The sequence below is a fragment of the Arachis hypogaea genome, chromosome 1, assembly GCF_003086295.3.
Source record: "Arachis hypogaea cultivar Tifrunner chromosome 1, arahy.Tifrunner.gnm2.J5K5, whole genome shotgun sequence".
Lineage (NCBI taxonomy): Eukaryota > Viridiplantae > Streptophyta > Magnoliopsida > Fabales > Fabaceae > Arachis > Arachis hypogaea.
This window is the reverse complement of record NC_092036.1, coordinates 68,737,859-68,752,122: the sequence shown is the minus strand read 5'-3', so window position 1 is coordinate 68,752,122 and position 14,264 is coordinate 68,737,859.

Here is a 14,264-nt window from a genome sequence, read left to right as displayed (position 1 = left end):
TCCACTCACCTTTAATCATCTTTAGTCATCTAACTTTCAAAAATATGATGATTTATTGCCTTTTGAAGATGAGTTGTTGACTTTAATGAAGCTTGCATTCTTGGTTTACTTTTTCACTTTTGCATATTCTTTGCAACATCATGTTTGTTATTACCAACTGTATCCTGAACATGCCTTCTTTGTTACATGCTAAGTGTTTTCTCGCTTATATTCAATCATATTTTTTAGGATGTCAGATAAGGGCAAAGCCATAGCCACTGCCTCCAAGAAAAGAAAACTCTCTACACCTTCTATTCCCTCCATCTACAAGCATTATGCTAAGAACCCATTAAATGATAAGGACAAAGAAGATCAGCAGTTACCCTCTACCGACCCAACCAAGTTCCCTAATCTCTACTGTGAGCTTCGATTTTCCAAATATCGAACAACAAAGCTGAATACTGAGAAGAAATTGCTCCTACCTAATGATGTGAGACGTTCCGTTACCGGTCGGATCCTTGAGTTGGGTATCGACTTTGTTGACCGGGATTTGGGGGATATCAATATTTCTTGGGTCAAGGAATTTTACTGCAACTTCTTCCGTCCGACTTTGGATTCGGTTCAGGTAAGGGGTAGAGAGGTCATGATCACTAAGACTGCTATTGCGGAGGCATTACAGTGCCGGCATGTCCCTGATGAGCTGTGTGCCCATCAGCAGGCCGAGTTGGCCATACACAGCATGACTTTTGATTATGAGGCACTCAGGAGCGTCATTGGGTTACCAGATGCCACATGGGTTATGGATGCAAACAATACTAAGCCAAAAGGGATGCTCTTTACTCATCTGACTCGTGAGGCCAAGACTTGGCAGATGATATTCGCATGCTATGTCTTACCTACCACCCACTTCTCTGAGATCCCTATGGAGATGCTTCTACTGATTGGGTGTGTCATGGAGGGGAAGGATGTCTCTTTCCCTAAACTTATCAGACAGTGCATGTGGCGGGCGCATATTCGTGGCCTACTTCCGTTTCCTACATTGGTCACGAGTATGGCGGCCCTAGCTGAGGTCCCATGGCTGGACGATGATATGCGACCACCACCCCCTGATGCTGACGACAGGGAGGTTACTATCCCCTGGGGTGGTTGGGTGCATGAGAGACCACCTGCTAGACGCCGCTCTCGGGCTAGAGCTGTCGTGGGGACACCTTCACCATCAGCCCCTACAGCTGCCCCATCATCCTCTACAGCCGCAGCTCCTTCATCATCTACAGATCCACCAGCAGCACCTGAGCCGACCTATCTCCTGGTCCAGCGTCTTTTCCGGTTCTTAGAGCGCGAGAGACGCCATGTCAGACGCCGTTTAAACCGGATGGACCAGGCACTTATTTCCTTGGGTGCTGCGCTACCTCCGCTTCCCGACTCTCCGGCCTCCGATGAGCAGGATCATCAGGAGGAGGATGCGGAGGCACCAGTTCAGCAGGATGCCCCTGACACTACAGAGCCATCACAGACTCATGAGGAGCCGGTCCCACAGCCACAGCCAGAGCCAGAGCCTATCGTTGTCCCTCCCACTGATCCTCCGGTTTAGCATCGAGGACGATGCTTGGTTTTAAGTGTGGGGAGGGCACCGGTAGCATTATTTGGGAACCGGTGAACTTCTCGGCCTAGTTATCTTATTTTGCACATCTTTGTATATATTTTGATGCATTTCTAGTTTGCTTTGGATACTTTTATTGCTTATTTTGGATTTTAGATATTTTGATGCTTTTGGATATTTTTAGATGATTTGGATGATAGATTCCGTACTTTCAGTTGGATTTTTCTTTATACATTTTTGTTTATCTTTATTTTTAGTTGTGGTTGTGATTAGAAATCATACTTTGAATTGCAAATACTTAGTCAACCTTTTTGCATAATATATTGGTTTTACGTGAAAAAAAGGAGAAAGGGTGAACTAAGAAAATTTTTGGATTTTTCAATCACAACAATGCTTAGTCAAATATTGAAATTTTCCAAGAAGTTTAAATATAGGGCATTGACCCAATTGATTGAAAGAAAATTTTTGGTGAAACTTGCTTGAATTTCATACCTTGTGAAGCATGTATTGAACTACGAACACCAGCTTGTGAGACTTGAGCCTATTGACGTGGTTGCACTTTATAACCACTTATCTTCCTTCTTGTGTGAAATTACTCTCTTTCTATGATTGCAATCCTTGATTTGCTTGATTCTATATTCCCATTTATTTCTTGTATTTATGTATTTATATGATTGAGGCCATTATTTCATTAGTCTACTTACCTAAATAGCCTTACCTTTTACTATCCTTTGTTAGCCGATTTTGAGCCTACACTTAACCCACTTGTTCTTTAATTTAGCACATTATAAGCCTTAAAGCGGAAAACAATGAAAGTCCTTATTTGGATCTTTGATTAGCTTAGGCTAGTGTGTGTGAGTATCATTCAAGTGTGGGAATCTTGGGACATTGGGTGAATAAAAGGGTAGTTTTGTATTATTATTGGAAATATTGGGAATTGGGTACATACTCATGTATTGATCAAATGTAAAACCTTATGCATTGAGGTTCTTGTATATAGAAAGAAAAAAAAACAAATGAGAAAAACAAAAAAAAAAAAGAGAAAAGAAAAATAATATGAAAAAAATAGAAAAAAGAAAGAAAAAAAAAGAAGAAAAATAATAAAAAGGGGACAAAATGCCCCAAAGTGAAGCTCAATAAAATCAATGCATGAGTGTTGTGAAATGAAAAGGGATACATGAGTATGTGAAAAAGTGAAAAATGGGTAGTTAGGTTAGAACTTAATTATATAGGATGTCATAGATTAGGTGGGAAGTCTAAGCTTATCAAAGATTCAAATTGCAAGCTCACTTAACCAAATATGCATCACACCTTGACCCTAGCCCCATTACAACCAAATAAAAGACCTCATGATACTTGTATGCATGCATGAAATATATGTTGATTGTTAGAAGAAAATCAAATTTTGGAAAACATGATTAGAAGAGAATTGAGTGAATTAACCCCTTAAACACTTGAGTAAATAGAGCGGATACACATCCGGTGAGGGTTCAAAAGTTCAACTACATGTATTCACCCATATTATCTATATCCTTGCAAGTTTGAACTCTTTTTGATAATTCAATACAATTGTGGTTTGGACTTAATTCCTATTGACTAACTATTGTGCTTACACATGTTCTTGGGAATTGATTTATTTGAACTAAGCATTTCCATTTGCTTAGATAATTGCATTTAGATAGGATTCATATAGTTTAGTTGCATTCAATAAATGTCATCACCCTTAGTTCCTTCCTAATTTAGCATGAGGACATGCTAAGGCTTAAGTGTGGGGAGGTTGACAAACCCCAATTTGACGGTTTATTTTGTATTGAATTTAGAGTGTTTTGATAACCTTTTGTCACATTTAGTCTATGAATTAGCATGGTTTTGTTATCTCTTCCATATTTGCGCTTAAATGTAAAAACATGCTTTTTAAGCCTTATTTTGATGAATTCTAATTTCTCCTTGATTCCATAAGATGCCTTGATGTGTTTGCTAGTAATTCCAGGATTGAAATAGGCTAGGCATGGATCAAAGAAGCAAGGAAGAAAGCATGCAAATGGAGAGAAGCACAAAAAGCCAAAGAATTGATCTAGGCCATGCACGCGCACGCGCACAAGGCGCTCGCGCGCACATTGCAGAATCGACCAGGGACGCGCACGCGTACCGTACGCACACGCGCCGATGGTGGCACATGACTTCATTAAATGCAACACGTGCCTGGCGATTTGAGAGGGTTCTGAACCCATTTTTGGCGCCAATTGCTAAGAGAGAGGAATAAAAGGATGAAGGATTAAGGGGAAGGCATTAGCAAATCAATCAATCTAGCATAGGGCATAATTAGGATTAGTTTTAGAGAGAGAAGCTCTCACTTCTCTCTAGAATTAGGATTAGGACTAGGATTAGTTCTTAGATCTAGGTTTTAATCCTTGCTTTCTTCTACTTCTACCTTTCAATTCTTTGTTGTTACATTCATCTCCTTCCATTCCTTTGTTGTAATTTCCTTTATGTTGTTCTTATGCTTTGTTGTAGATCTACTATTGTTCCTTCCATTTTCTTTCAATTCAATAAGAGTTAATTCATAATAATTTTTCTTCTTTGCTTTTCTATTGTTGATCTCTTGCCTTTCTAGTTAGATCTCTCTTTAATTCTTGCAATTTATGTTGTTTACTTTTATTGCCATTTATGTGTTTGTTGAAATGCCTCTTCTAGATATAGTGTAGATTTTGTTCCTCTTGGCCTAGGTAGAGTAATTAGTGACACTTGAGTTATCTAATTCCTTTGTTGATTGGTAATTGGAAAGATTGCTAATTGGTTTGGAGTGCACTAAAGCTAGTCTTTCCTTGGGAGTTGGCTTGGACTTGTGGCTCAAGTCAATTCATCCACTTGACTTTCCTTTCTTTAGTAAGGGTTGACTAAGTGGTAGCAATGGACAATTCTCATCACAATTGAGGAGGATAACTAGGATAGAACTTCTAATTTTCATACCTTGCCAAGAGTCTTTTATAGTTGTTAGTTTACTTTCATTACCATTTACTTTCACGCTTCTTATCCAAAACCCCAAAACACATTTCTAACCAATCACAAAGCACTTTATTGTAATTCCTAGGGAGAACGACCCGAGGTTTAAATACTTTGGTTTATAGATTTTAGGGGTTTGTACTTGTGACAAACAAATATTTGTATGAAAGGATTATTGTTTGGTTTAGAAACTATACTTTACAACGAGATTTCATTAGTGAAATTCTAAACCGTCAAAAATCCAATCATCAGTCCCTTTGGGTTTCCTTTGGGGTTTTCCTTATTTTTATCATATGTATATATTGCTATGCTCGGATCGGTTATCTTCGCAGCCGGATCTTGAGTCTTGATATTCCTGTTTTTGACACTCCTTTGTATATATATAATCTCGCATTGGTTTATCCTTGCTCATTACGTTATCGATCGGAGTGTTGCGCTTTTGAGTTGTGATTTTTTGTTTACCCCTTTTTCTACAAAGGCTCCTAGTTATAATCAATTATTCATACTACTATACGTACTAAATTTTTATTTTAGAGGTCGTAATACCTTGCCATTTCTGAATTATGACTTAAGCATAAGACTCTGTATGGTAGGGTGTTACATTATGGTATCAGAGCAGTTCATTCCTGTAGAGCCTGAGGGATGGACTGACTATGCTTCTGTGCATTCTCTGTGTGTGTGTTATGTGCTATTAGTATATCTGCTTGATATAATTGGCATAAACGTTCATGAGCATGCATTTGGGACTTTGAAGTACTAGACTTCTGATATTGAGACTGATCAACTTAATATCGATTGTTTGGTATGTATAGGAACCAGATGGCGCCTCGTGGACGCGGTAGAGGTAGTGTGATAGGTCGTACGAATGTTCGTGCGTCGGAGAATAACCCTAATGACCCGGTGAACTTTATGACTGCGTTGGAGAACATGGCTGCTGCTATGCAAGCCACTGCTGAGGCTCTTGGTCAACAGATGAACAACCATGGTAATGATGGCGGTGGAGTTCAGGGCCCGATGACGCTGGCAAACTTTTTGAAGGTTAATCCGCCTAAGTTCAAGGGAACTACTAGTCCGACTGAGGCTGATACATGGTTTCAGGCTATAGAGCGAGCACTGCAAGCACAAGTGGTACCTGAAGGGCAGCGTGTCGAGTTTTCTACCTATATGCTCACAGGTGAAGCGTCGCATTGGTGGCAAGGTATCCGGCGTCTTCTGCAGCAGGGTGATGACTATATCACTTGGAATGTCTTCCAAGAGGAGTTCTATAAGAAGTACTTTCCGACTTCTGCTAGGACGGCTAAGGAACTTGAGTTGCTGCAACTGAAGCAGGGTGCCATGTCCATATCAGAGTATACTGACAAGTTTGAGGAGCTGTTCAGGTTCTCTCGTATGTGCCAAGGGACTCCAGTGGAATATGAGGAATGGAAGTGTGTTAAGTATGAAGGAGGACTCCGGAGTGATATTTTCAGTTCAGTGGGACCAATGGAGATTAAGACTTTCTCTGAATTGGTGAACAAGTGTAGAGTTGCTGAAGAGTGTGTGAAGAGGGCAACCGCCGAGAAAGGGATTCACAAAGGTTCATTCCCACAGAACCGAGGGAAGAGCTTTGCACCTAGGGGCCCGTCTTTCAAGAGGGGGAGCTCTTTCAGGAGGCCCAACAATAACAACAATTTCCAAGGGAAGAAGTATGGGAAGCAGCCTCAGAATGATAAAGCTTGTACTAGGTGTGGAAGTCACCATCCGGGAGCACCATGCAAGGCCGGATGGGGTTTGTGCTACAATTGTGGAAAAGCGGGGCATAAAGTCGCAAGCTGCCCGGAGAAGCAGAAACAAGGTGCTGGGAAAGCACAACAGACTGGTCGGGTGTTCACCACTTCAGCTGTAGGAGCTGAGGGATCTGAGACACTTATTCGAGGTAACTGTGAAATGGCTGGTCAAACTTTAAATGCTTTATTTGATTCGGGAGCATCACATTCATTCATTGCATTTGAGAAAGCTCATGAGTTAGGATTGAAGATTGTAACTTTAGGTTATGATCTAAGAGTGTACAATGCTACCCATGAAGCCACGGTAACTAGGCTAGGATGCCCGGAAGTTTCCTTTAGGTTCAAGCAGCGTGATTTTGTTCATAATTTAGTCTGCTTACCGATGATCGGTCTTGATCTTATCTTGGGATTGGACTGGTTATCTAAGAACCATGTCCTGCTTGATTGTTCTACAAAGTTGGTGTACTTTATGCCGGAAGATACAGAAGGGCCGGTAGTGGTGAATAATTATTACTTGAATTCGATGATGGTGAACTGTTCTGGAATCGAATGTCAGGGTATCATGCTGTTAACCGCGGGCGTTTCGGGTGATGATCAAAGGTTGGAACAAATTCCGGTTGTGTGTGAGTTTCTGGAAGTGTTTCCCGATGATATTGATGAGTTTCCACCTAACCGAGAGGTTGAGTTTGCTATTGAGTTGGTACCCGGGGCGGGACCAATCTTAAGTGCTCCTTATAGGATGTCACCGTTAGAGATGAACGAGCTAAAGTCTCAGTTGGAGGATTTGTTGGGAAAGAATTTTATACGACCAAGTGTCTCTCCGTGGGGTGCTCTAGTGTTACTGGTGAAGAAGAAGGATGGGAGTATGCGGCTCTGTGTGGATTACAGGCAGCTGAACAAGGTTACAATAAAGAATAAGTACCCATTGCCGAGAATTGATGATCTCATGGATCAGTTACAAGGAGCTGGAGTTTTCTCCAAGATCGATTTGTGATCCGGATATCACCAGATAAGGGTGAGGGGTGAGGATATCCCTAAGACCGCTTTCAGGACTCGTTATGGTCATTACGAGTACACTGTAATGTCTTTTGGGTTGACGAACGCTCCTGCGGTATTCATGGATTACATGAATAGAGTTTTCCGTCCGTTTCTGGATAAATTCGTTGTTGTCTTCATTGATGACATACTGATTTATTCCAAGACTGAAGAAGAGCATGCGGAACACTTGAGGACCGTGTTGCAGATTCTAAAGGAGAAGAAACTCTATGCAAAACTGTCTAAGTGTGAGTTTTGGAAGAGTGAGGTGAAGTTTTTGGGTCATGTGGTGAGTAAGAAGGGAATAGCCGTAGATCCAACTAAGGTGGAGGCTGTGATAAATTGGAAGCAACCAACCACCGTAACAGAGATAAGGAGTTTTCTGGGTTTAGCTGGCTATTACCGAAGGTTTATCAAGGGCTTTTCACAGAGAGCTTTGCCAATGACAAAGTTAACCCGCAAAGACACTCCGTTTGTTTGGACTCCTGAGTGCGAGGAGAGCTTTCAGACATTGAAGAAAAAGTTGACCACTGCACCTGTGTTAGTGTTACCTGAGCCGAACGGGCCATTTGAGGTGTATTGTGATGCCTCATTGAAGGGTCTAGGGTGCGTGCTGATGCAGCATCATAATGTGGTGGTGTATGCCTCACGACAAATGAGACCTCATGAAGTTAGTTACCCTACGCACGATTTGGAACTCGCTGCGGTTGTGTTTGCCTTGAAGGTGTGGAGGCATTACCTCTATGGGATTAAGTTCCAAGTTTTCTCTGATCATAAGAGCTTGGAGTACCTCTTTGATCAGAAAGAGCTTAATATGAGGCAGAGAAGGTGGATGGAATTGTTGAAAGACTACGACTTTGAGTTGCATTACCATCCGGGAAAGGCAAACGTAGTAGCGGATGCGTTAAGTCGGAAGTCATTATATGCGGCTTGGATGATGCTTCAAGAAGAGAAGTTGCTCAAGGGATTCGAGAGTATGAAAATTGGTGCTCGAGAAGTATCCGGAACTTTGTGTTTGAGCCGATTAGAGATCTCAAGTGATTTTAAGTCCGAACTCCTAAAGGCTCATCAAAATGATGAAGCGTTATGGAAGGTGTTACCGGCTATTGAGCAAGGAAAACAATGGAGAGTGTCGGAAGAAAAAGATGGGTTATGGAGATTCAAGGGTAGGATCATTGTGCCGAATATTGGCACTTTGAGGCAAGATATTTTAAAGGAGGCACACAAAAGCGGATTCTCCATTCACCCGGGAAATACTAAGATATACCATGATTTAAAGGCAATGTTCTGGTGGCCGGGTATGAAGAATGATGTGGCGGAATATGTTTCAAAGTGCTTAACTTGTCAAAAGGTAAAAATTGAACATCAAAGACCTTCCGGGATGTTGCAACCTTTAGAGATTCCACAATGGAAGTGGGAAAGTATTGCAATGGACTTTGTGTTTGGATTGCCAAGGACTAGGGCTGGTTTTGATGCTATCTGGGTGATTGTGGACCGACTGACGAAGTCAGCTCACTTTTTACCCATTCGGATGACTTACACCCTTGAGGAGTTAGCACGATTATACATAAAGGAGATTGTGAGACTTCATGGTGTACCTGCTACTATAATCTCTGATAGAGATCCTTGTTTCACTTCAAGGTTTTGGGGTGCATTTTAGAAAGCTTTTGGAACCCGGTTAAGCTTGAGCACGGCTTACCATCCTCGAACAGATGGTCAATCTGAGAGGACGATCCAAACACTAGAGGATATGTTGAGAGCTTGTGTTTTGGACCAACCGGTGAGTTGGGATCGGTATATGCCATTAGTGGAGTTTGCATACAATAATAGTTATCATGCGAGCATCGGAATGGCTCCGTATGAGGCCTTGTATGGGAGGAAATGTCAATCTCCACTATGTTGGTAGGAAGCTGGAGAGAAAAGCTTGTTAGGGCCGGAAATGATAGCTGAGACTACTGAACAAGTCAAGAAAATCCGTGATAGGATGCTTACGGCGCAGAGTCATCAAAAGAGTTACACCGATCAGAGGTGAAAGCCCTTAGAATTTGAGGAAGGAGAACATGTTTTCCTTAAGGTTACTCCGACCACAGGAGTAGGTAGGGCGATTAAGACAAAGAAGTTGAATCCTCGATACATTGGTCCATTTCAGATCCAGGAGAGGATTGGGCCGGTGGCGTATCAGATGGCTCTACCACCTCATCTTTCGAATCTGCACGACGTGTTTCACGTGTCGCAGCTTCGGAAGTACACTCCTGATGCTAGCCATGTGTTGGAACCTGAATCGGTTCAGTTAAGGAAAGATTTGACGCTTCCAGTGGCTCCGGTCAGAATCGATGATACTAGTATCAAACGGTTGCGCGGAAAAGAGGTTTCATTAGTCAAAGTGACGTGGAGTCGAGGCGGTGTTGAGGAACACACTTGGGAACTTGAGTCGGAGATGCGAACGGATTATCCGCATTTATTCTCAGGTATTTGCATTTGAATTTTGTGGGCAAAATTCCCAATTAGGTGGGTAGAATGTAAAATCCGGTTAATTAACGGCTAATTAACCATAAATGAGAATTTATTCTAGAAAGCCCAAAATGTGATTTTTATGGCTAAATGTGATAGAGGAGACTGAGATGAGAATTTCGGTACCAATTTTATAGAAATCAGACCAAGATTGGACCGAACGGGCCAAACCGGGCCAACCGGGCCAACCGGACCCAAAGTGGGCCCTGGGCCCAATATAACTAGACCAAAACCCTAGTTTTCAGCATTCTCTCTCCTCACTAAACACACTCACATGCTGAAAATGGAGGCCATGGAGGGAAGAACACTCTCTCAAGTTCTTTCTCTCACTTGATCTTCAAACCACCATAACTTTTGATCTAGAGCTCCGATTGCCGCTCTGTTTGCGGCCACGCGTTCACCGTGGAGAGCTCTACAAAACCCATGCAATTAATCTTGAGGTAAGCCACGTTTTGCTCTTCGAAATTCCAGCCTTGTTTACGAGTTTTATGAGCAAAAATGTTGAGATTTTGGGCTCTTTGATGTTATAGGACCCAACTCTCTTGAAGGAGAAGGTTAATCTTGTCTCCTTGGACCTTAGGTGTGGTAAGATTCTCAACCCTAGTGTAATTTGTTGTTCTATGATGTTTGGGTATTGAGATGTTGTGTATGGGTATGATGATTGTGGCTTAGGTTGTGTATATGTGAATATTGGAGCTTGATTGGTGATTTTTAAAAACCTTGAAAAAGGGATTGGTGGTGAAAAATCTGTTCTTGGAGGTGTTGAAGCCTTTAGAGCTTGTGGATAAGTGATTTGGAAGTGCTCCGGTTGAGCTTGGGAAATCGGCTAAGGTATGGTTTCGGTTTCCCGTATCTAATATGTAATGTGGTAGGAAATACGTAGGCTAGAGGCCCTAAGATAGGCATTGAATTGTTGATGTTGTTGAATGATTGAGATATATGATGTGGTCATATATGTGATGATGATTATTGATGCCTTGGTGGTATGATGTATGAGAAATATGCATGTTGTGATATATGCTTGATGATTGGTTATGGTTGAATTGTGGGTTGAACCATGTTGATGGTGAGTATGATATTGATTGTGTACAATGATGATTTATTGGAATTGGTGTTGTTGAGAATTGGCATGAGGAAGAGTATATGATATGTCAATATGTTTGAATTTGAGCCACTTGGGTGAAGCGAGTTAAAATGATGAGATAGTGATTTTGTAAATTGTGGTAAAGTGTCAATGTGTGAGTTGAGGAGGCTTGATGTTGAAATTGATATATTTTGATTGATTTCAAAGAAAAGGGATGAAAATGGCATGTTTGATTGATTTTGAAAAGAGTTGGAAATGACTTGTTTTGAAAATGGCACTTTGTGGTTTTTATGAAAAACATAGTTTTTGGGCATACTTTGGTGGGACATAACTTGGACTACGAATCTCTATTTTGTGCCAAATCTATTTAGAAATGAAATTGGATCCGGGATGTCCATGCCGTTCGAAGAACGGGTGAAAAATGATTTAAAATGAGAAAGTTATGTCCGTTGGAAGACTGGGGTTTAAATTGGTGAATTATGCAGCTTTTAACTTAGAAAATTTTTAGCAGAATGACCCCTTGCGCGTGGGCGCACTTGGCGCGTGCGCGCCATTCTTCCAAAAAATGCCATCCACACGTGCGCGTGATGTGCGCGGGCGCGCCGATGGTGCCGCACCCAATGCCCAGCCATTTTCCAGAGAGTTATGCCAGAACTGTGCTAGTGTTGTGCCTGGGGCACGAGAACACCCACGCGTACGCGTGGTTGACGCGTACGCGTCGATTGGCAAATTTTTAATCCACGTGTTAGCGTGCATGACGCTTGCGCGTCGATGAAGTTTTTGAGGCCATCCACGCGTGCGCGTGGAGTGCGCGTACGCGTGGCCCTGTTTTCATCCCAAAGTTGATTTTTGAGTTTTAAAAGCCAAATCTCATACTTCTAAGCCTCTGATCTCACCATTTATGTCTTAAATCATTGTGATATGCCTAGCTATTAGAAAAGGGCTAGTGAATGTGGTAACTTGCGAGTGAAGCAAGGGGAAAATGAATGATCAATGAGGATCAAGCATGATTATGTGAGATGCGGAGGATGGTGGTGGAAGTGCTTGTTATGTCATGGGCCGAAAGGCTGTAATTGTTAATGAAGCGGCTGGTTATGGATTTAACCGTGAGCCGGAATGGCTGTGTATGATATGAATATTGGCTGGTTCTGGACTGAACCGTGAGCCGGATGGCTGATATGGATGTTGATCCATGGATGAGAATTCATGCATGCTTATGCTGAATTATTGATAATTGTGATTTGCACTTCCACTATTTGAGATACAAGTTTCCCTGGGTAGTAGCAGTGGCTAGCCACCACGTGCTCCAGGTTGAGACTTGATACTCTGTTGACCCTATGTCGTAAGTGTGGTCGGGCACTGTGAAAGATCCGGATGAGCTCGCCCCCGTAAATATTCACCAGTGAGGGTGATGGATATAGATCATGATTATGATCAAGTTTATAACGAGTATAACTCGAGTTGGGGATGCGTAACAGAGGGACAGTCCAATGGTTAGTGACCAGGACTTGTCGGGTTGGCTCTATAACCGACAAGATGATATCATCAGCCACTAGGGACAGGCATTCATCATATGCATACTATATGAATTGTTTGAGATTGCCTATTTGACTGCATATTACTTGCTAATTGTCTAAATGCCTTACTTGTTCCTAATTGTATATTTCTCGCTTGATATAACTGTGTTTGCTATATTATACTCCTGCTGGTGGTTGGGAGGTCTGAAGGAATTGGAAAGGAAAGTATTAGTTAGACTGAAGAATCTTTAGTCAGATGCCCTTTATGGTTTAGCCTGTTTATAAGCTTTGAATTATCTGGAGGAAGTTCTAGGATTGCCTTCGGCTTTCCTCTATTATTATGTATTATATATGTGGAAGCTGTTACCATGCTGGAGACCTCTGGTTCTCACCCATGCGGATTTTGTGGTTTTCAGATGCAGGACGTGAGGTTTCCCGCTGAGGCATGCTGGAGACTTCTAGATTTGCGAAGATCCTTTGTTCTCGGGGCTATGTTTTGGTTTATATGTTTTTCTTAGATACTTTTATCTCCATTAAATAATACAAACTGTGATGACTCCTCTTATGGGAGAATGTTGGAGAATAGGTTTTATGTATTTGTGTCCCTTTGGGTTTCCTTTGGGGTTTTCCTTATTTTTATCATATGTATATATTGCTATGCTCGGACCGGTTATCTTCGCAGCCGGATCTTGAGTCTTGATATTCCTGTTTTTGACACTCCTTTGTATATATATAATCTCGCGTTGGTTTATCCTTGCTCGTTACGTTATCGATCGGAGTGTTGCGCTTTTGAGTTGCGATTTTTTGTTTACCCCTTTTTCTACAAAGGCTCCTAGTTATAATCAATCATTCATACTACTATACGTACTAAATTTTTATTTTAGAGGTCGTAATACCTTGCCATCTCTGAATTATGACTTAAGCATAAGACTCTGTATAGTAGGGTGTTACAGGTGTAGCATTATTTGGTGAATAAAATAATAAAAATATTTTTAGAAAAATTTAAAATAAAAAAAAACTAAAATTTTTTATTTTTAAATTATAAGATGAAAATTTTTTATTTAAATTCGTAAAATAAAATAAAGTCCAGCAATATCTAATATACAACAGATCTGTAAATTACTTATTTTTTTAATTTTGACACTAAAAAAATAATTTCTTTCTTATAATAGAAAAATAAAATATTCAAAAAATATCCAAAGAATAAAAAATGGAAAATTTTAAATTTTTTAAACTAATTTACTCTTAATTTGCGAACAACTGAATCAAATAGTCAACTTTTTGGGTGTAGCATTATCCAGTGAATAAAAAAATAAAAAATATTTTTAGAAAAATTTAAAATTTTAAATTATAAGATTAAATTTTTTTAGCTAAATTAAAAAAATAAAATAAAGTCCAGCAATATCTAGTATACAACAGATCTGTAAAGTTCATATTTTTTTATTTTTAAACTAAAAAAATAATTTTTTTCTTATAGTGGAAAACTAAAATATTCAAAAAATCCAAAAAATAAAAACATTGAAAAATTTTAAATTTTTAAACTAATTTATTCTTAATTTGTGAACAAGTCCATAAAAAAAGTCAACTGTTTGGGTGTAGCATTATCCGGTGAATAAAAAAATAAATATATATTTTTAGAAAATTTAAAATTTTAAAAAACTAAATTTTTTATTTTCAAATTTTTGAATTATAAGGTTAAATTTTTTTTATTTAAATTAGAAAAATAAAATAAAGTCCAGCAATATCTAGTAAACAAAAGATCTGCGAAT